Genomic DNA, 23,644 nt, shown 5'->3' with positions numbered 1-23,644 from the left:
ACTGGTGCTTATTATCCACCCCCCTGGCACCAAAAGCTGCCTCCGCTACTATTAGAGAGGGGAGCATACCAGTACATGCAGCCGTAATAGAAGAACATGCTAGAAAGGTTGGAAGTCAAAGCGTGGATACAAAAGAGGCACAGAAAAGAGGCACAGGTTATTTCGAGCTGAAAGGGACCATTCAAACAGCTGGATAGAATGTTTTCTTGGTACTCAGCTGTATTCTATGGGGTGCAGTGCTATGCAGGGAAGGGGTGCATGTACGGAGCCCGAGAGCAACTTTTTAGACTTGAGAGATCTGCTAAACATTACATGCAACGTAGATGCATATGTTACCAGATGCGCGATAGTTGGTCCAAACTTAAGTGTGACTCCACAGTGAGGGGCTTTCCGGCTCCTGGAGGTGGTGCTTGAGGGACAGCCTGCCAAGCAGGCCACCCTTCTGGCCACCACTCTCCCCCTGGGGGTATCTAGCACCTCTCCTCTTCCCTCGGAGATGAGAGGGCGTCCCCGGGCCCATCCACATCTGGCTTGGGGTCCGGGGTGCAGTTATAAGGCAGGGGGCGGCTGGGCTCCTTCTCTTGTTGCAGCCCCCCAAGTCATCTCTCGAGTTCGTTGAAGGAAGCATTGTGGAGTATCGAGGTAATTATTCCCAGAGCGAGCCGGTCTGGCGTGGGGATCCAAGTACACGTTTTGGATGTCAAGTCCTCTGTGGTTCCCTAGCCTGGGGGGTGTTTTGGCGTGCTGGGGCTAGCTCGGGGGATGTTTTGGTGGGCTGCGGCTCACCGGGTTTTGCTGGGGAAGTTGGCCGGGGGCCGATTAATCATTTTTCACTGGGGGGTCATCGTGCCGCGGGGTGTAGTGCAACATTTTGCCTTCTCTGTATGTGTCCCCTGGGTGGTGCCGGCCACGGGGGTTTATTTCAATATTTTGCCTTCTCTGTTGTGTCCCCTGTGCGGCCACCGTGCCGCTTGGGGTTGATTACAAAGTTTTACCTTCACTACATGTGAAGGTGATGATGGAGAAAACCCCAAAAATGGAGGAGGCGTCCCGATAACTCGGGCAGGGTCCTCCTCGCCTCCCTCCCCCCTGTGTAATGAGGTGGAACAATGAGAAGCGCGCCAAGCACTTTAAAAGCCTGTGAAGGGCGAACAAAGAAAGGGGGCGGGCTAACCCCCATATAAGCGGTGGACAGCCAGGGCAGGAAGTATCCAGCCCCTCTGGCAGAAGGACGTCGCCCACCGCAGCAGAAAGGAGTATTCCGTTTTGCCTCTTGGTTTCCCGCTCCTGGTTCGGTTTGTGTGATGGGAGCGGTCCAGTGTGAGGCGATCCAGAGGTTCCAGTGAAGGAAAGGGCCAGTTCCAGTGGAAAGGGATCGTAACTTTGAGAACCGTTTCAAGATAGGAGGTAAATACCTTAAACGGGAAGGTTTTGTGCTAAGGGCAGGTTAAGTATGCGAGGTGGTGGCTTGGTATGGGATCAGGGTAAATGAGAACGTCGGAAACTGGGTATATATAATTACAGCCGCATCCTGGGCGTTCGAGCACTGGGGAGGGATGTCATGCTGTATGGGAGTTGCAGCAGGAAAGGGGCATATGGTCCGCATGCAAGGGTTTCGTGAGCGATTTGTTGCTAGTTGGATGTGGTGGTGCCCAAGATGCAAGCAGAGTATGCGCGGTTTAGCCCAATCGAGTTTGGGGTTGCAGTAGGCACGCGTCTAAGTTCTGAAATCAGGAGGTGATAATACGAGAACTGGCAAATGGCTACCTTGGTGTTGTTCTAGACTGTACATGCGTAATTTTCACCACAGGCGGAGTGGCGTCGCTGTTAAAACTACCCTTAAGGAAAGAGTACCAGGGTGCAGTGCGGGTTCTGTGTATGATTGAGTAGGCCTTTGAGGAATGGGCCTGGAAAGGTGCTGCTGGCAGGTGTATATATAATGCGGCCTCGCAGTTGTGGATGCACGTGGGATGAGGCGATATTGGCTCGGGAGAGCATGCGGTATTGGCGGTAACTATATATGTTCTAAACCCACGCTTTGCACAAGGCGAAAGGAACACTAGCCAATATACTTAGTAACGGAGCCACGGGTCACCGCGGCGCGCAATCCTTTCAAAGTTGTGTAATGGTGAGAATGGGTGGCCCCCTACTTGCTCGCCGTAAGGGCATACATAAAGTTCTTTACATGTGTCAGGAGTGGACGACAGCAGGTGCACTGCTCGCCTTGGGTGCGTCGGTGACAAACCGGTTTCTTCTGGAAATTGCGATTGCTTATCAGTATTGAAATACCAGGTACCATGACTGTTTTTTTCAACATGCTGCCTCGCTTGAATGAAACGGGTTGTATATTGTCGGAGGGAAGGAGGTGCCTTTCCAGGTGCTTGGAGGTAGTGAAATTAATTGTACCGGTGGTCATTGCGTGTTCAGTATGGAGGTTATAGACATTATGGGCATCACATTGTGTTCATGAGCAGCGGCATTTGAACACCCAAATGTATAGCAGCAACTAATTACACAGAGGTGCTGTGGTAGAGGCGACCCCAATACAATTTGTAGGAATTGAGATTGAAAGGGCAAAGCGTTAGAATCAAGGTAGTTGCTTCTGTGGGTAAGAGGTTAGATTCACCTGGAAAGGGAGGGGCCACAACTGGTCCGGTAGCACAGCGAGTAGAGTTCTCACTTTGACAGCTGCGCAGAGCTTGCTAACACAGGTCCGGCACGCCAAACTCAACCATTAATTCTTCCGAAGACGATAAATGGTCACCACACCTTGTGGGAAATAAGCAGCACTCGGAGGTCTGAGGGTTTGTAGCGTTATATAAATGATAAATTATTATGTTGGCCCGTGGCTGGCACTTTTCATCAGTGATTTTATCAGTGATTTCATCAGTGATTTCTAGAGACTTAAGCGCGTGGTCGTCATAGGGGTGGGCAAGTATGCTGCATGAATGATGATACATAATTGGCTGGTCTCTGGCGATTCCCTACCGAACGTCTTGTTAACTATAGACGAACCAGGTAAAAACATTAGTCTATAAGCAGGTATTGCAGAGAATGGGCTTGGCTTTGAGTTTGAACCATGCTGAATGGAAATTGTTCTCTTCAGCTATGGGGGAAGAGGAGTGTTCGCCATTAAGCTGGATTGTGTGGCCCTGATACAGGGGTGTTTCGTGACGGAGCCATGCAGATGGTAAATGTGCGGTTCAACATGTGTTTATAAGCAGGTATTATAAGTAATGGGCTTGGCTTTGAGTTGAACTATGTTGAAGGGAAATTGTTCTCTTCAGCTATGGGGGAAGAGGAGTGTTCGCCATTAAGCTGGAATGTGTGGCCCTGATACAGGGGTGTTTCGTGACGGAGCCATGCAGATTGTAAAGATGCAGTTCAGTAGTAGTGAAATTGCTGCCCGACCACATGGGGTGGTTTCGTGGCAGAGATATGGTGAAAGAGAATTATTAGTTGCAGTAATTTTGATTTTGTTGCCCGGGTTTGGGGAGTTTTTCATGTCAGTGCCATAGGGATGTTATATTGGCCGTTTCAGCAGCTTTGAAATTGCAACCCGGCTACAAAGGGTTGTTACATGGCAGAGATATGGTGGAAAAGAAGGGTTCTTTGCAGTAGTTAGGAGCGAGGGTGAGGTGCACTCCCAAAGCATGGTTGACTAGTGGAGTTGAGCGGCGGCCGGCACAGGTGGCACAGAAATGGGAGCGGGGGAGCACTTTCAATGAGCACCGGGGAGCAGCGAGATACACAGGGACAACCAGACTGTCTGGTAAAGGGATAAAGGCTTGTTTAACGATTACTTTGTACCTCAGCATCGAGGTAGTCGCACGAGAGCAAGGCGGTTGCGCATCAATTTATGGGCCAAATATGGGATCCTGCACTCCTGAACGATGGCCTGCCAGGAGGAGCCAGCTGCTATGTGCGTGCGCGAAGAAGTGTGTATGCAGGTTCGTGTGGGGGATGGCCAGGTGTTGCTGCCGGAAGGTGGGAGGAGGAGTGCATACACCAAGTGCAGGCACTTGCATGGAGGCGCGTAGCAGGCACCAGTGGCCTCTGGAATGGTGCATCGTGTACACAGAGGAGGACGTCTCTTCAAAGGCAGGGATAGCGAAGGGGCAAGGCGTGCTTCCCGCTAATGGAAGCCTCTGGGAAGTGGCAGGGATTTGTGTAGGAGAGGATGCGATTGTAGGCAAAAGTATTAGACTAGGTACACAGTTGTTAAGGGAAGTAACTGGGGCTGGGGCGAGGAATCGAGCATTTGCCCAAAAGCCCTGGGGTAAGACCAAGTTTCGGTACATTCGCCGGATATGGTTAAAGCACGGTAGCATGAAATAGGACGGTATGAAAGGGGAGAGGGAGAAGCGAATAGAGGCCCTTGTGCTTCGATCGGATACTGTAGGAGGCATTTAGCTTTCCCAGGCGAATGAGTTATGGCACAGGTTGGTAATATCATAGTACAAACGCTAGACCAAAGGGGTATATACAATCAGAGTAGCAGCAACGGTGGTGAAGGTGATGTGGCTGTGCCCAGTTTGGGGGTAAACCACCTTTGGGGTGAAGTGAAGGTGATGTGGATTGTTGCTGTGCCCAGTTTGGGCACACAGCGGTTCAATTTGCTGCCGGGGTCAAGTCCTAATAATTAAAGTGGGGGGACTCATCAACAAATACAATGGGATGTGACATGGCCAGAAATTAGCATGTCAAGGTGAAATATGCACATTTCATTTTATTGGCTTTGCAGAAACACCCAAATTGAACGGGACGAATGGCATTTGCCTGTCATAAATCCACACACACACAAAACCAAGAGAGGATATTTTTGTCTTAATAGTGTTTTTGCAAACATTAAAAGGTGTGCATTTTTAACCTCCAAGAACCAATACAAATGTTTTCCCCGAAACGCACATTATCGAAATGGGACATTTCACCTTCACTTGTTTGCAATTTTTCAACATGTTATATAGTGCAGTGGTGAAGTGTCTGGCCTGCAAACCTAACAACTGCGGTTTGAGACCTAAGGTCAGCTTTAATTCATGAATTCAAAGAAGATATTCAATGCTTTTCATTTTAACTGGGGTGGGGGGGATTGAGCCCTGAATTGTGGTCTAGCCAGGGACAAGTTTCATATGGCTAATCATTTTTGCCAAGGGGGCTAAATGTTCAGGCATTGAAAGGCAGACTGGCGCGGGACAAGGTGGGTGTACCATGTCATGCAAAGGTCTGGTAGTGGGGTGTCTGAAGATAGGTCTGGGGGACATGTGGCTGGCATGACCAAACTACAAGGTGATGTAAGCAGGGTTCATTTTGAAAGTAAGGTGTTAAGCAAGGCAGCAGGGTACAGTGTTGGCACTGTAGGTTGGCAGTGTTGGAGTGTGGTTTATCAGGTCAGCAAGTCCAACGCTGCTGTTCAGCCTGTTAATGGAATAGAAGTAGGGAAGGGCCCAGCCCTTTCAAGTCAGGAGCTGCACTACTCCAGCCCAAAAAAAAAAAAAAAATCCTGCCAGGGCAAGCAATCCGCTAAGGATTAAGGTTGGGGGGAAGTGGGCCCACATGACAAGGAATATGGAAGGGGGGAGACTTCCTTTAAAAGATAAAGAAATGGATAGGAGTGAGACAAGGAGCAGTGAAGGCAAAGTGGTTATTGGAAAATCAAGCAAAAGAATACAGCTCAACCTCATCTGCCAGAAACGGCGCTCTGCCAGCATGGTAACTCCTGCAAGTGCAGGCAGAGCAAGGATAAGTTGGTTTGGGAGCATTTGCCAGATAAATGTTGGTGGATGAGCCATTGCAAGGCTGCAAGGGTCTTAACTCTTTTGGACCAGCGCTTCTTGGGAGCCTAAGCGGCAGGGACGTCTGGTGGTAGCAATGAGGGCTCAGCTTCCTGCATAAACCGGAAGGGTCTTTACTCTTCGCGTGACCAGTGCCTCTTGGGAGCCTAAGCGGCAGGGGCGTCTGGTGGTAGAAATAAGGGCTCATCTTCCCCCCAAATAATGGCACTCTCCCACCCCAGGAACACCTGCAAGCGCAGGCGGGGCTCAGACGCGAAGGGCTGGGGGAGTTGGGCCTAACTACTGTGGACTTTGTTGGACAGAAGGGGAAGCAGGTGGCTGGGAAAGTAGCAGTATCCACACGTAGCTCATGCAAGCTATGCCCCTAAACTGGAAGGGGCTTGACTCGTCTTGTGACCAGCGCCTCTTGGGAGCCTGAGCGGCAGGGACGTCTGGTGGTAGAAATAAGGGCTCAGCTTCCCCCAAATAACGGCGCTCTCCCAGCCCAGGAACACCTGCAAGGGCAGGCGGGGCTCAGGCACAAAGGGCTGGGGGAGTTGGCGCTACCTACTGTGGACTTTGTTGGACAGAAGGGTGAAGCAGGTGGCTGGGCAAGGAGCAGTCTCCGCACATTGCTCCTGCAAGGTATGCCACTGGAATTAAGAAGTCGGTAAGGGGGGAGCTGCGGTGGACGGTAACCCACCATCGGCGTAGCAGTGTTTTGGCAACCAGTGACAAGACACAGACTACGAATGAGCCATGGGAAAGCCTGAAGGGTCTTTGCTCTTCTCGGACTAGCGCCTCTTGGGAGCATAACGGCAGGGGCATCTGGTGGTAACAATGAGAGGCTCAGCTTCCCCCGAACAAACGGCGCTCTCCCAGCCCAGGAACACCTGCAGGGGTCTCAGGCACGAAGAGCTGGGGGAGTTGTGCCTGCTATGGACTGTGTTAGAAAAAAGGGGAAGCGAGTTTTTGGACACGGAGCAGTCACCGTACCTTCGGAGCTATTTTCACAGATGTTAGCTGTGTTTTATTATATGTGCCAAAATAAAATCTGCAGCCTTTTATGCCAAAAAGGAAACATGTCTCAGTCTGCACCTTACTGGTTGGGGAAAGTAAGAGGCCAAGAGAAATGAAAAATAATAATGTATGTTGGCATAATAATGGAAAAATGTCTGGGTTATGAAGGTGAGGAAGGAGAAAACCCCAAAAATGGAGGAGGTGCCCCGATAACTCGGGTAGGGTCCTCCTCACCTCCCTCCCCCCTGGAGAAGGTGGAGGAACAATGAGAAGCGTGCCAAGCGTCGGAAAAACCTGCGAAGGGTGAATAAAGAAAGGGGGGCGGGCTAACCCCCCATATAAGCAGCAGGCAGCCAGGGCAGGAAGTATCCAGCCCCTCCGGCAGAAGGACGTCTCCCACCGCAGCAGAAAGGAGTATTTCGTATTCACCCAGGAGTATTCAAGACCTCCGTGGTTGCCTGGCCTGGAGGGTGTTTTGGCATGCTGCGGCTAGCCCGGGGGATGTTTTGGTGGGCTGCGGCTCACCGGGTTTTGCTGGGGAAGTTGGCCGGGGGCCGATTAATAATTTTTCACTGGGGGGGTCATCGTGCCGCGGGGTGTAGTGCGATGTTTTGCCTTCTCTGTATATGTCCCCTGGTTGGTGCCGGCCACAGGGGTTTATTTCAAAATTTTGCCTTCTCTGTTGTATCCCCTGTGCGGCCGCCGTGCCGCTTGGGGTTGATTACAAGGTTTTACCTTCACTACATGTGTTCACTGGGCGGCGGCTGTGCCTCTGGGGTTTATTAGAATGTTTTACCTTCTCTATGTATTTTCACTGTGCGGCTGCCATGCCGGTGAGGTTTATGTCATTGTTTTACTTTCAGAATGGTGCAGGCAATTCAATGGTGGGCCTCCCTTTAGGGCGTTTTGCACTGGGGGCCGTCTTTTGGGTTCCGTTTTAATAAGAGTTTGCCATGCTCGGCCGTTGCGCTGCAGTGCATTAAGCTATGTTTGGATGTTACAGTGTTTGCCGGTTACTTTGTGGCTGCTCCCGCAGGCGTTCTTGCTTCCATCGTGGTACAAACTCAAAGCCGGTTTGAGTGTACGGTTGGTCCTGGGAAAGTAGCAGCGAGCTTTGCTGTGGCTTCAATGGGTTTGCTGCAATTGAAGCTGCTTGTTGGGCTTTTCCTTTATTTGATGATCACTGTGACGTCACTAGGCGTCTGAGGTCGGTGCAGAGAGGCCATCAGGGGTGTGTTGCCCCCAACCCCTCCCTTAAATAAGTTTGGCCAAAGAGCATCACTGCGCACATACTATAGAAGGTGTATAGTTTGCATGACCAAATGCGAAGGGAACTACACAAGGCATAACGGGGACAACCTCAAATAGGTCAGGAATGCATTTATGCATTTATAGCAAACTACTAAGAGTCACAGCAGAGTGAAGCATTCCCAGCATCGTTTATTGCATTTACAGTTTAATTTATGAAGAATGACCAGCTGGCTCCGCTTGTTGGTAGGCAGCGTTTAATCAAGGAAATAGTGAGGAGTGTCCATTTGCAATTGCGCTTGTGCATTGTAGTTTGGTTCCTGAAAAGGTACCAGCTGGTGCCGTTGTTGCCGCAGGGTCCATCTTTGATATTGCAACAGCATGGGTGATTTAATCTGTTTGCCATAGACGAAATTCTGTTATTTGTCAACTGCAAAGGAATGATTTGAGGTTGAAAGAACTTTTGTCAGGACATTGCGTGCACTGTTTGAAGGTCTTCTATGAGCCAGCATATTTGCAGCACTGACTGGGTGGTCTACATAATTGTTGCAGTTTGACCATTCCACACTCATATTGTGAGCAAATAAGTAGCTTTTTAAACAGGTGTGACTACTCTGTAATTCCTTCGATTTAATTACCTTAGAAGATGCTGGTCCATGCCGGAAAGGTTCCTGGACAAAGATCGAAGTCGCACGGTAACGTCATGGTGCCTTAGGATCCACTTTGTGTTAATAACTATGGGCCTCATTACGACCCTGGCGGAGGACCATGGTGTAATTTGCACCATGGTCCATGGCGCAAAGCTGCCAACTCCGCCATGGGGGTTGGCGGACTTACCGCCCCATTCCGACCTTGGCGGGGCGGTAAGTCCCCAATCCCCATTTACCCTTCCCCATTCCCATTTTTGCCCCATAGGGTATAATGGGAGTGGGGAAGGCGTTAATTACGCCACCGTAAATTACGGTGGCGTAATTAACAACAAGTCCCGTAGCGCCATGGATTTTTCCGCCTGCAAAAAGCAGGCGTAAAAATCACCATGGCGCTACGGGAACTCGTAGTCGGGCGGAAAGGTACGCCATGGTTTACGCCGGCGTAAACCCCTTTCCGCCAGGGTCGTAATGAGGGCCTATGTGTTTTCTGTACAAGAACGGGTCCAACGATACTCAGAGAAGACAGAGGGGCTATTGATGGGTCAGTTAAGGTACAAGTGAAGAGCCGGATATTAGTGGGTAGATTGCCCTATTAAGAAGGGGGTAAAAGAGGCTTTGAGTATGCTCAAGACCTAGACAATGTCTACGTGCTAAGTAGGAGTTACAATTGCATTAAGAGATTCTTTTAAGTACGGTTGCCTGATATTGCATGGTCAAGGGAGGGAGTTTTTCTTGTACGCCTTTTCCCTATCACCCAGAGTTTATCAAGTATAATTTGTTCCCATCATTTTAGGACGTAAGGCAATGTCACAAGTAGGTTCACCAGACATGTTTGCCAGCATCAGTGTTAGTTTAAACAGTCCCAGTAGTGATAAGTTTGAGGAGGAGGCCGAAATGATTACTTTTCAGACCACTGCAGGACCACTTCGACTCAAAATGCACAGTTCAATTTCTACTTTCCCCTTCTCTGTGAATTCAAATTCTTTATATTACTTCTGCTGAAAATGTTTTTTTTGCTTCGATTAATTCACCTTTCGCAGAGACTTTCAAGTGGGCTACTTCCTTTCGGCACACGACTCCATTACTTAGTATCGCTGAACTCGCAGCCATCTGTCACTTCAAAGTTAATTTGCAGGTCTCCCCTGTCCCATGTCTCATTCACACATGTGCAGCTTTTACTTGTGATTAAATGTTGCTATTTCAAACTTTAACGCACCACAATCTTTCAAACTGCTTGTCAACTCACCAGCTGTGTGCATCTCTTCTTTGCTTTACGATTGCCAATTCATGAGTCAAGTTTAGTACTGCAGGCTTGGCCTCACCTCCCCAACTCTGCCATTCACTCAGGATGGTTGCTGGCGTCCTTGAAACACAATGCAGTTTTCACTTGCAGGATTTGGCCTTCTCCACGTGCCTCTCGCTGCCTGCCGTAGGCAACGACCTCCGGTAGGGAACTCTGGGGTTTTCTGACCCGCTGCACTCATCCCTTGATCTGTCGCTCTGCTCCAATAGGTTTGCTTTTGTCCCAGCAGCCCTGCTCAGTCTCGTGTTCCGCATTGCTCAGAGTGTGTCTTTGGGTTGTGCCTTTTACTCGTGTGAGGAAAGCTAATTGGTATCAAGGTATGCTCTTAGAATTAAGTGCCTGACTTTGCCTGACCCGATTAGCAGGACATGGCCAGTCGATATGTGAAAGTTAATGTTGTTACTCTGAGTCACCCTCTTCCTTGGCCCAAAGTTTGTGAATAAGGGAGGGGTTGGGACCTCGGAGCATTCTAAAACAAAGGATGGGTTGGATAAACAAAAAAGGGGGAATACTGCATCTACCCGTCAGCTGTCTCACCCCGATTCCCCGAAGACCACTCAACCAGGTGATCCTCCCACACTGGTCCAGACCCAGAGTTTGGATTGAAAGACGATGGCCGTGCCCACGTCACCTGAGAGAGAGATCCCTGGGGACTAGCGGGTGATACATCCTATGTTTTCTCACATACCCTTCCCCTATGCGATGTAGTTGCATCTGTTTCACTGGGAAAATGGAAAAAGGAAATTAATGTTCCCCTGTTTCTTATCTTTTCAATGTTCCACAATGGAATATTAGGGTTGCAGGACTAAGAACCATTGCATGACACGAGGGTTAGAGTCTTTTTGTTGGCTTCTCCGTTCTAAATGTGAGTGGTTGGTGATAAGTTTTAACTTTCTCCCTAGAAGATAGTACCTATGATTGATGATGGCCCATTTGATGGCAAGGGCTTCTAATTCAAACACAGAGTAGTTCTTCTCACATGGGAAGAGTTTATGACTAGTGAATAGGATGGGATGTTCTAACCCATCTTTTATTTGTGATAAAACTGCTCCTAACCCTGTGAGAGAGGCATCCGTTTGCAACACAATTTATTTTTAAAGTCTACTACATTTAGGATTGTGTTCTGGCACAGGTTTGTTTTAGGTTGTTGTAAAATACATCGCCGTCATCAACTCAATTAATCTTATGGGGTTCCACATTCCTGAGTTTGTCTGTTAACCTGGCTGTTCTGTCTTTGAAATTTGGGATAAACCTACAGTAATAACCAACCAGCCCCAGGAATGCCCTGAGATCTCTCTTGGTCTTGGGTGTGGGGTCATCTAGGACAGCTTTCACGTTTTATTGCTGCAGCTGGACACTGCCATTCCCTAGAAAGAAGCATAGGTATTTCACAGCCAATTGTCATGATGCCTACCTCCAAGGAGCCAGGTCCGACCCAGCAACCCCAGAGGCAGGCATCATTCCCCCCAGGGAAGTTCCAGCGGGCCCAAGCTGGGGCCCTTTGACGCAGTCCTGGCGCCTTAGGCGCCCGGCTCATGAAGCTGGACATGTGTTCAAATGTTTTTATGTGCACTTACCTGATGCAGACCATGCTGCTCCATCCAGGCCCTCTTGAGGCCTGAATGGGACTACTTTACCTGTGGGACAACTTTCTACCCGGGTGTGGTCGGGGAAGGATACATACCTGATCGGTGGAAGGATACATACCTGGAACTTCTTCCAAAGCTGTTTAAACCCCACCCGAACAGCCACACCTGCTTCGCGTTGTTCTGCACCTAGCAGCTGGACGCTCACCTTGTCAGCTCCTGCTTCTGTACTTCAGCCACGCCTGTCAGCATCCTGGAACACCTGCAAAGGGTGATAAGAAGAGAATTGGGGAGGAAGAAGGCCTTACCTGCTAAACCTGCATCACGGAGACATCTCACCGACGATCCTGAAAAGGAAGACATCATTTTTAAAAGCATTTCGCTCCGATCGCTGCAGCGCTGCATTTCACTCACCTTTCTTGGGCGCCTCCATCTTCAGCAGCGATCATCCGGATTCGCAGCCACTTCCCAGAGCCTAGAGAGAAAAAGACAAGAACACAAGGTGAGAGAAGGAAGGGAATAGGAAAAGCTCAGTTTCCTTCTAAGACTTACCTGTTGGGTCATACCCATTTCATTTCGGGTCTTGCTGCTTCCAGGCATTTTCCGGACCCCGGCCCCTATGGGGAAAAAAGACAAAGACATTAGATGAGCGAATGCAAAAACATTACCTGAGCGCTCATCTAGGACTTACCAGATCTTTACTGGAACTGCACTTTTCACTTCGGGTCGGCGCCATATCTCCGGCATTCCAAACCCCGGCCCCTATGGGGAAAAGACATCAACATTAGCGCCTTGTTGCTTAGTCTCCAAAGGAATCTTCTTTCATCACCTGAAAAAGACAATGAACATTATTATTTAAAGCTTGAACTTTTGAACTTGCAACAGAACTTTTACAGCGCCTTACCAGTATAATCAAGCTTACCTGAACTCCCATCCAACCTCAATCCAGTGAAGTAACTGGATTCAACGCGCCCCTGCGTCAGAAGCAGGATGGAGAGCTTGTCCTTTCAGACCCTAAGGTGAGACTTCACGGGGGATCGTGGAAGGGTATCGAGGAGGGTTGGAAGGAAGTGGGAGGCTCGAGCATTATTCCGCCAGATTGTAATACTCCCTTTTCACGTAGAGGAGGATATTCCTGCGAGCCAGATTAGCCAGAGTAGAGGGGCCCGTCCTATCCATCTTCAGAGCCCTGCGCTTCACCATTGAAGAGGCATCAGCACTCGAAACCAGGCCAGCGCCCCCGTGGGAATCAGGTGAGCGTGACAGAACGCGAAGCCTACCCACAATTTCCCACCCGGGCGCTATGGAGACTTCCGAGACTGACCAGCTGGCCCAGCTTTTGGGGGAATTACGGGCAGAGGTGCACTCAGCCCGCCAGGAGACTAACGCTCTCAAAAGAGAACTGATTCTATCCAAGGAAAGAGCAGATGACCTGGCCAAAAGGTTATTGCAGGCCCAGGCAGGGCACATTCCTTTACCAAATTCCGGTGGTACTTCCACATCAATGGGTTTGAATAACCCGGTACAAATCAATCTACCTGGACACATGCCTTTGGCCCCGCCTGAACGTTTTGCGGGGGATCCCAAGAAATATGCCGTCTTTATGAACCAATGTCGTTTACACTTTCTATGCAGACCCAGGGCCTTCCCTAACGACCAGACCAAGGTAGCCTTTATACTATCTTACCTCAGTGGCAGTGCTGCCGATTGGTCTATTCCTTTGGTAAATCAGGATGATCCCATTCTCCAGGATTTTCAGAGCTTCCAGGCCAGCATGGAAAGATTGTTTGCTCGACACTCTCAAGAACAGGCCCTTGATAACGAACTGCTATCCTTACGACAAGGTAATCAGGATCTCCTGTCCTACATTGCCACCTTTAATAGACTGGTTGTGGAAACTGGATGGCCAGAAAATAAAAGGATCACATTGTTTCATCGAGGCCTGCGCGGAGAGCTTAAAGATGTTCTAGCTCAGATAGTAAATCCACCCCAGGTCTGCGCAGACTACATAGACTTTGTGGTTCAACTTGATCACAGACTTCAAAATAGAAAAGCAGATCGGTTCAAGTACGAAACTCGAGTACCGATCAAAACCCACGCTAACTCCAAGAGCGCCGATGTATCCGAACCTATGCAAATCGGCGGTGTTAAAGGACCATTAACGCAGAAGGAACGAGAGAGAAGGCGGCAAATGCAACTTTGTCTGTATTGCGGGGCTTCCGGTCACTTTCTTCGAAATTGTCCGGTTAAACCACCTAAGAAGGTGGTTGGAGCCACTGATAACGATTTATTGACACCTGATTCGGGAAAAGACCTAGCCCGACAAGCGTAGGGGTCCGCTTGCCGAGCTTGAAAACAAACTCTTTGACCTCGCATTTTGTCATGCCAATGGTGCTCGTGGACCCAAAACAGCCTCAGCAGTTGCATGCTATAAAAGCATACATCGACAGTGGAGCTATTGGAAATTACGTAGTCCGTGAATTGGCTTCCAGGATTAAGCTCCCTCTCCGCCCGAAAGTAACCCAAGATGTCATTACTACAGTAGATGGAACCGAAATAGCCTCAGGGCCTGTAACGCATTCCACTGTTGAATTGACACTGGTGGGTCAGGATGGACATTGGGAAGCAATCGTGTTTGATGTGATCAAGGCCCCACAATTTCAAGTAATTCTTGGAATTCCTTGGTTAGAAACACATAATCCAAGAATAGACTGGTGAGCAAAGAAGATAAGTTTTCTTGATTGTGAACCAACTTGTTATCCAAGAAATCCAGCTATGGGTTTAGCCTCAGCAACTTCCACCTCTGTACAGCTACCGTCAGAATACCAAGAATTCCAAGACATTTTTCAGAAAGAACAGGCTAACACGTTACCTCCCCATCGATCTTATGATTGCCAAATCGATCTGGTACCCAATGCTCAACTACCTTGTAGTAGGATTTATGCTCTTACGGAACCTGAGAACCTGCATTTGTGTCAGTATTTAGATCAGTACCTAGCCAATGGTTTTATTCGCCCGTCCAAGTCTCCTGTCTCTTCAGCTTTGTTCTCCGTGCCGAAAAAAGAGGGCGACCTTAGAACATGTATAGACTATCGCGCCCTAAACCAAATAACGATTAAGAATCGTTATCCTCTGCCCCTGATCCCTGAGCTTATCGACCAGGTGAAAGACGCTAGTGTGTACACCAAGTTAGATCTCCGAGGAGCTTATCACCTGGTGCGTATAAAAGAAGGCGACGAATGGAAGACTGCATTCCGCACCAAATTTGGGCTCTTCGAATATCAGGTGATGCCCTTCGGTCTGTGCAATGCACCTGCCGCCTTTCAGTACTTTATGAATGATGTTTTTCGGGAACTTATTGATGTCTCTGTCATTGTTTATATTGACGACATCCTGGTGTACTCGTCTTCAGAAGCCGATCACAGAAAACATGTTAGGGCAGTTCTTGAGAAATTGCGCCAGCACAAACTATTTGCCAAGCTCAAAAAATGCGTTTTTCATACCACAGACAGAAGTTGAGTTTCTCGGATTCATCCTGACACCTCAAGGAGTCCGAATGGACTCGTGAAAGGTGGACGCCATCCTCAAATGGCCATCTCCTAGCTCGGTGAAGGGAGTTCAGAGCATGCTTGGCTTTGCCAATTTCTATCGAAGATTCATCCCGGAATTTTCCCGAACAGTCCAACCCATCACAGCTCTCCTAAAGAAAAATAAACGCTTCGAATGGACTCTTGAGGCCGAACAAGCCTTTCAGGACCTGAAAACCAAATTCACCTCTGCACCTGTATTGAGGCACCCACACCCAGATCTCCCTTACATTGTGGAAACCGAAGCATCCAGTTCAGCCATGGGAGCTGTCCTGTCGCAAAGAGACCCAGAAACTAACCAACTACACCCTGTGGCCTTTTGGTCCAGAAAATTCTCTCCTCCTGAAATCAACTACGCAATTACCGACAAAGAGTTACTGGCGATTAAATCTGCTTTCAAGGCTTGGCGTCACTACCTTCTCGGGGCAAGACACACCATCACCGTAATTACGGACCACAGAAATTTGCAGTATTTAAAGTCGGCCAGAGCTCAATCTTCACGACAACTCCGATGGGCTCTATTCTTTGCGGAATTTGATTTTGTAATTACCTATCGCCCTGGCTGCAAGAATGGTAAAGCAGACGCCTTATCCCGGATTGGCATGGAAGAACCCAATTCGAGTTTAGAACCTGTGCCAATCATACCTGAACAAAGAATCTTAGGCTTCACTTCATTGCAAACTATTGAGGATATCCAAACGCAAGTAAAACAACTTCTAGACTCTTCAGCCTTACTGGAATGGAGTCAAAAGGGTCCTCATTACACCATTAAGGATGATTTACCCTACTTCCAGGAGCGGTTGTTTCTGCCAAGTAAAGAATTGCAGGAACTTGTTATTGCCCATCATCATGAATCATTAATGGAAGGACACCCTGGTATCGCTAAAACGGAGGAAAAAATCAAACGTCACTTCTGGTGGCCTTCTTGGAGAAAAGACATAAAGTCTTTTGTGTTGTCTTGCGGAATTTGCACCCAAAACAAGGGTCAAAAGAAAAGGCCAGCCGCCTACTTCAACCCTTGGATATTCCACCGGCACCATGGCACACCTTGTCAATGGACTTTATAACTGACCTGCCTCCTTGTGGTGGTTACAACACTATCCTTGTAATTGTGGATCTATTCTCCAAAATGGCCCACTTTATCCCTTTAAAAGGGTTGCCTTCAGCTTCCACCTTGGCCAAGGAATTTCTGGAGAATATAGTTCGCATACATGGTTTCGCTTCCATATTAGTCTCGGATTTGTGGAAGTCAATTTATCTCCCATTTTTGGAAGAAGTGTTGTCAACTAGCACAAATAGATGTGCGGTTATCCACCAGCCACCACCCCCAGACCGACGGACAAACCGAGAGAACCAATCAGACTCTCGAGCAATATCTTCGGTGCATGTTACACCAATCCGAGTTGAATTGGAAAGACATCCTTTGGATCGCAGAATATGCATACAACAATTCAGTGCATTCTGGAACCGGACAAACTCCTTTTTATACTTTGTATGGTCACCATCCTCGGACCTCTGACCTAGATCCACCTCTGACCCTGGAAATGCCCGCAGTAAATCATCTGCATTCCACAATAACCTGAGCCTTTAAAGAAGCTGCAACTCATTTACAGCAAGCCAAGAAAAAGTATAAAGAAAACGCTGATTTGCACCGAAGTAAAACTCCTCCTTACCAAGTAGGAGACCAGGTATCGCTAGCAACTAAACATTTACCCCTCAAGGGCCCGCGAACCTTCAATCCCAGATTCATAGGACCTTATCCCATCAAAGCTATAATCAACCCAGTGGCCTTTAAACTGGATTTATCGTCCAACATGCGTATTCATCCAGTTTTTCATGCGTCACTTTTGAAGCCAGTACAACTAGGAACCCGACTGTCCAAGCCTCCAGACCCAGTTCAAATTGAAGGGGAATTAGAATTCGAAGTTAAAGACATTTTAGACTCCAAGGTGTTAAAGTCGAAACTCTTCTATCTTGTTGACTGGAAGGGATATGGACCTCAGGAGAGATCGTGGGAGCCTAGTAACCATGTTCACGCACCTCGATTAATACAAAGGTTCCACCGGAGATTTCCGAACAAGCCAAAACGCCCGGAGGGAACGACCTTGGGAGGGGCCCTGAGGGGGGGTACTGTCATGATGCCTACCTCCAAGGAGCCAGGTCCGATCCAGCAACCCCAGAGGCAGGCATCATTCCCCCCAGGGAAGTTCCAGCGGGCCCAAGCTGGGGCCCTTTGGACGCAGTCCTGGCGCCTTAGGTGCCGGGCTCATGAAGCTGGACATGTGTTCAAGTGTTTTTATGTGCACTTACCTGATGCAGACCATGCTGCTACATCCAGGCCCTCTTGAGGCCTGAATGGGACTACTTTACCTGTGGGACTACTTTCCACCCGGGTGTGGTCGGGGAAGGATACATACCTGATCGGTGGAAGGATACATACCTGGAACTTCTTCCAAAGCTACTTAAACCCCACCCGAACAGCCACATGTGCTTCGCATTGTTCTGCACCTAGCAGCTGGACGTTCACCGTGTCAGCTCTTGCTTCTGGACTTCAGTCACGCCTGTCAGCATCCTGGGACACCTGCAAAGGGTGATAAGAAGAGAATTGGGGAGGAAGAAGGCCTTACCTGCTAAACCTGCATCACAGAGACATCTCACCGACGATCCTGAAAATGAAGACATCATTTTTAAAAGCATTTCGCTCCGATCGCTGCAGCGCTGCATTTCACTCACCTTTCTTGGGCGCCTCCATCTTCAGCAGCGATCATCCGGATTCGCAGCCACTTCCCAGAGCCTAGAGAGAAAAAGACAAGAACACAAGGTGAGAGAAGGAAGGGAATAGGAAAAGCTCAGTTTCCTTCTAAGGCTTACCTGTTGGTCATTCCCATTTCATTTCGGGTCTTACTGCTTCCAGGCATTTTCCGGACCCTGGCCCCTATGGGGAAAAAAGACAAAGACATTAGATGAGCGAATGCAAAAACATTACCTGAGCGCTCATCTAGGACTTACCAGATCTTTACTGGAACTGCACTTTTCACTTCGGGTCGGCGCCATATCTCCAGCATTCCGAACCCCGGCCCCTATGGGGAAAAGACATCAACATTAGTGCTTTGTTGCAAGAAGTCTCCAAAGGAATCTTCTTTCATCACCTGAAAAAGACAATGAACATTATTATTTAAAGCTTGAACTTTTGAACTTGCAACAGAACTTTTACAGCGCCTTACCAGTATAATCAAGCTTACCTGAACTCCCATCCAACCTCAATCCAGTGAAGTAACTGGGTTCAACGCGCCCCTGCGTCAGAAGCAGGATGGAGAGCTCGTCCTTTCAGACCCTAAGGTGAGACTTCACGGGGGATCGTGGAAGGGTATCGAGGAGGGTTGGAAGGAAGTGGGAGGCTGGAGCATTATTCCGCCAGATTGTAATACTCCCTTTTCACGTACAGGAGGATATTCCTGCGAGCCAGATTAGCCAGAGTAGAGGGGCCCGTCCTATCCATCTTCAGAGCCCTGCGCTTCACCATTGAAGAGGCATCAGCACTCGAAACCAGGCCAGCGCCCCCGTGGGAATCAGGTGAGCGTGACACCAATTGAGCTAGCTTACGTTTGGATGGATTGGCAGATAAGCCGGCCTCTCTGAGGGTCTTCATAATAGTAGAAAGATAAAAAGATGGTCTGCCCAAGTTTTACTATAAATGACTATGTCGTCAATATAGGCCTCGCAGATATCGGAGTAGGGCTGGACTATCCTGTCCATAAGTCATTGGAAAGTGGCTGGGGCCCCATGCAGGCCAAAAGGGAGGACTTTGAACTGAATGGTCCGAGGGGTGTTGAAAAAGCTGTCTTGTCTTTATCAGGTCCATATACTGAGACCTGCCAATATCCCTTGATTAAATCTAGGGTTGATAGGAATGTGGCATTTCCAAATTTATCTATTAGCTCATCGATGCGTGGCATAGGATAAGCGTCGAAGGTGGAGATGGTGTTAACCTGCCTGAGGCCTATGCAAAACCTCCACGAAATGATGGAGTTTAGTTACCAACACAATAGGGGAGGACCATGGACTTGAAGAGGGCTTGATAATGATTGCCTCTCACATTTTTTATACTTCCTCAACCACTATCTGTTTTCGTGCTTCTGGGTGTCTATATTGTTTCAAATGGGCCACTTTTCCCTTTTAAGTTCTGATATAATGATAAGTACAATGTATTCTTCCTGGTTTCTCGCAGAATATATCGGGGAATGCCATAATAGATTTGTTCAAATCTTCTTGTTTCTGTCTAGATAGGTCTTGGGGAATAAGCTCAGAGTTGCCTATGTCCTTTGGTACCAAACAAGACAATATCGAAGAGGTGGCAGCTGAAGGATTTTCTTTTCACTCCTTTAGAATATTTACGTGGTATTTGTGGGTCTTTTGTTTTCTATCTGGTTGGGCTATTTTATAGCTACAGGTTCCTGTTTGCTCTAGCACCTCATATAGCCCATGCCACTTGGAGACAGGTTTATTGTCAGATGTAGGTAAGAGGACTAATATCTTCTGTCCTATTGAAAAATATATTAAATTAACTTTCTTGTCATAGGTGGACTTCTGTTGGGCTTGAGTTATTTCCATGTGAGTGTGGACTAGACTCTGGATGAGTTTCATGTGTTCCTGCAACTGAGTAGCTGTCTGTGAGAGGGGACTGGGTGCCTCTTCTCTCTCTTCCCAGGTCTCCCAGAGCATGTCTAAGACATCTCTTGGTTGTCACCCATTAAGTAATTCAAAAAGAGAGAATATGGTTGATGCCTGAGGGGTCTTTCTTACAGCAAATAGGGCCCATGGGATCATGCGATCCCAGTCCTTTCCATCCTCATCTACCAATTTTTGCAAAATGATTTTAAGGGTCTTGTTAAATCTCTCTACCAATCCGCCCATCTGAGGATTGTAAACTGAGGTTCTTAAAGTGGTAATGTGTAGGAATTATTTGACTTCACCCATAAGTTTACTCATGAAGTTGGATCCCTGATCCCTTAGAATTTCCTTGGAGTAAACCAACCCTCAAAATGGTAATAGGTGTTTTAAAATGTGCTGGGTTGTGTTGTTTTGCATGGGGAAAGCCTCTTTGTATCAGGTAGCATAATCAGTGATTATGAGAACCTATTTATTACTCAGTCTAGAGGTTTCCAACAGTCCAATGATATCTATTCCAATTCGGGAGAAAGGGACTTATATTATTGTTAAGAGGTTTAGAGGGTCAGGTAAGGGAATATGTGTGTTGGTTTTCTGGCATATTTCACATGTCTGAATGAGGTTCTTTATGTCAGCATGGATACCTCACAGATGTGAGCTTGGGTTTTAGATTGTCCTAAATCTCCCCCTGTCAAATGAGAATGTGCAATCTCTAGAACGATCTTGCGATGGGCTTGGTTATTACTAAATGAGTTTTACTTAGGCCTTCTCTAGAGGTTTCCATTCCATATAACATTCCCTGTTTTAGGAAGAAAAAGGGGATCCACTGTTCTTATCCTTCTCCCTCAGGAATCATTTGTAAGAAAGCCTCTGCAAGTGCTTGATCATTTATCTGAGCAAATGCTAGATCGGGAAGGATGGTAGATTCTTCTTCCCTCTTTGCCTGAGGGATTGGTGTTTCATCAGCCTCTCCAAAGCCTAAGCTACCTCTCCTAGTTTCATCTGGTTCACTTTCTTCCTTAAAATGGGAAAATATAGCCTTCTCCAGAATTCCCTGTGCAATTTTGTCCCCAAAGTGTTTTTCAAGTGGAGTTTTGCCATGGTTTTGTTGGGGACCCTTTATGTCTCCCCAAAAGTCTGGATCTATGACGCCTGCCAGAACATCTAAAACAAACTTTGGGGCCAATCTTATATAACAGCCTGCATGAGGTATTAGGAATAAGTCTGTGAGAATCATCCCTCTTTTCCCTGGATGGATAGTGGCTTCTCTCCTGCTAAAAATGTCAACGCCTATATATTCATTCACAGCAGTAGAGGGTTCTGAGACTCTGTGACTAAGTCTCTGGAATGTTAGGGTCCCACATTGTCTCAATTGAGTTGCATCCCACTACTGATACCATATGTAATGGAGGCATGGAATCACAAGTATGACACTGACACAATGGGTACAATTTGTAAAATCTTTATTGATATGGTTGGGGTTGGAGAAACTCTGTGTCTGCCCTATAGCTAAGATGGGAGTAGCCTGGACCATTGAATAATGAATACCGCACTCCATGTGGAGTCTGTCCAATCAAAATGGCCTATGCCAACAAAACCTAATGCCTGCCATATCTCTTGTACAAAAACGTGTAAAAAGGAGAAATGTATGCAAAAGAAAAGATCAGTGTTCAAATGAATCAATGTGGGCGAACCTGCTCACCTCACCACGTTAGACCTCACAGAGTAAGGCTGTTCCTGTGGACAGGATGACACAATCTGGCTCAGCTTCCAACACAATAAACACATCAAGGCCCATCTGGCCTTCCACTTTTAAGTATCTTTTCTCGACTTCCAAAAATAATCTTTCAAGCAAAAAGTAAACAAAGGTCTCTGTCGGGAGACACCACACAGTTCTCGTAGGTCCACCTCTGCCGGGCTCAGACCTCTCACGATAAAGTTCACCACAAACTTGCAAGAGGGATCCCTTCCCCAAGCTTACTTCACTTTGGGTCTGCCTCTCTTGGGCTCGGACCACTTTCGGATGTTGAAGGCTTTCTAATGTGCATGGCTTTCTTTTCAGGCCACTGCATGACCACTTTGACTCAAAATGGACAGTTCAACTTCTATTTTCCGCTTCTATAGGACTTCAACTTCTTTATATTACTCCTGCTGTACATTCGCTTTCTTTCTTCAAACAATTCCTCTTTCACAGAGACTTTCGAGTGGGCTACTTCCTTTCGCCGGACCACTCGGTTATTCAGTACCGCTGAACTTGCAGCATTCTTTCACTTCAAAATTCAATCAGAGATCTGCCTTTCCTCGCATCTCATTCACACGCATGCAGCCTTCACTTGTGATCAAATGTTAGTATTTCAAACTTTAATGCACACCGGTCTTTCAGGTTGCTTGTCAATACACCGGCTGTGTGCATCTCTTTTTTGCTTTACGATTTCCAATTCACAAGTCAAGGTTAGTACTGCAGGCTTGGCCTCGCCTTCCCAACTCTGCAGTTCACCCAGGTGGGTCACTGGCGTCCTTGAAACACAATGCAGTTTTCACTTGCGAAATTTAGCCTTCTCCACGTGTCTGTCATGACCTGTTGGAGGCAACGCCCTCTGGTAGGGAACTCTGGGGTTTTCTGACCCGCTGCTCTCATCCCTTGGTCTGTTGTTCTGCTCAAATAGGTTTGCAATCATCCCAGAAGCCCTGCTCGTTCTCCTGTTCCACCTTGCTCACATTGTGTCTTTGGGTTGTGACTTTTATTCGTGTGAGGAGAGCTAACTGGTATCAGGTGTATGCAGTTAGAATTCTCATGCGCTATCTTTCTTTAAATATTTGATGGACAGGATGGGCATTCCACCAGCTCCGAGAAAACGCAAGGACATACAAAGTCATTCACTTTTTGGGTATTGAAATAGATTAAAAAAGGGTACTTGCAGGTTGCCAGGGGAGAAAGTAGCAGGATTGATTTCTGAGATAGAGAGCAACTTATCAAAGGACAGGACCACTTTGGAGAAAGTCCAACAATTGTTGGGGAAATTAAATGTTGCTTCCAAAGTTATTCCCGCAGGCAGGGTGTTCACACGCAGGTTGGCAAGGGCAACAGCTGGCGTTTCACAGAGACAGCACCATATCCAGCTGGGTGCAGGATTAAAGGAAGTTTTACGAATTTGGCGCCCATTCCTCTTAGGGTTTAATGGTGTGCAGTTATGGAGAACACTGTGGAAGACTAGTGGGGAATTACAGATGTACTCAGATGCATCAGGTAATGAAGGATTTGGGGTAATTATAGGACAAGAGTGGTGTGCACAGAAATGGCCAACCCAGTGGCGCAAGAAGGGGAGGACAAAGAATATCACGGTGCTAGAGCTCTTCCCGATTGTCGTAGCACTCCTGTTGTGGCCTATGGAATTGGAAAACAAAAGGATGCATTTTTGGTCTGCAAACAAAGCAGTGGCTCAAGCCATACACTTACAGTCTACCTCATGCCCGGCTGTTCTGAGCCTCTTGAAGAGATTGGTAGACATCTGCTTATACAGGAATATTGGGTTTAGGGCTTGGCATGTGCAGGGTGTTGTTAATGTTGCCACTGACGCTCTTTCTCGTTTTCAGTGGCACATGTTCTGGGAAGTACATCCTACTGCCAAGAAGGAGAGGGCGCAGTTCAAGAGCGATTGGTGACAGCTGTGGTCATGGACAAGGTGCCCTGGTACTTTGGGCGAGCGATCGCTCACTCCATGTATTAGGTCCACGTAACAGCAGGGCTATGATAAGTTTTTAAGTGTATCAAGGGCATTGCAGAAAACAGACTGTGTACTGGAAGAGCAGG

General features: G+C 47.8%; 1 protein-coding gene across 1 annotated transcript in view; it reads left to right on the top strand.

Moving 5' to 3' along the window:
• The first annotated feature begins 1,210 nt into the window (after positions 1-1,210).
• Positions 1,211-23,644, top strand: part of LOC138503809 (uncharacterized) — a 134,695-nt gene continuing 112,261 nt past the window's right edge. Inside the window, exon 1 of the mRNA XM_069623823.1 lies at positions 1,211-1,407. The gene's annotated coding sequence lies outside the window, so the exon portion shown is untranslated. The remainder of the gene's footprint in view (positions 1,408-23,644) is intronic.

Source organism: Ambystoma mexicanum, chromosome 11 (assembly GCF_040938575.1).
Source record: "Ambystoma mexicanum isolate Mex_15411 chromosome 11, UKY_AmexF1_1, whole genome shotgun sequence".
In the NCBI taxonomy this organism is placed as follows: Eukaryota; Metazoa; Chordata; class Amphibia; order Caudata; family Ambystomatidae; genus Ambystoma; species Ambystoma mexicanum.
The sequence above is the reverse complement of the archived record's forward strand: the minus strand, read 5'-3'. Positions and strand labels throughout refer to the sequence as shown.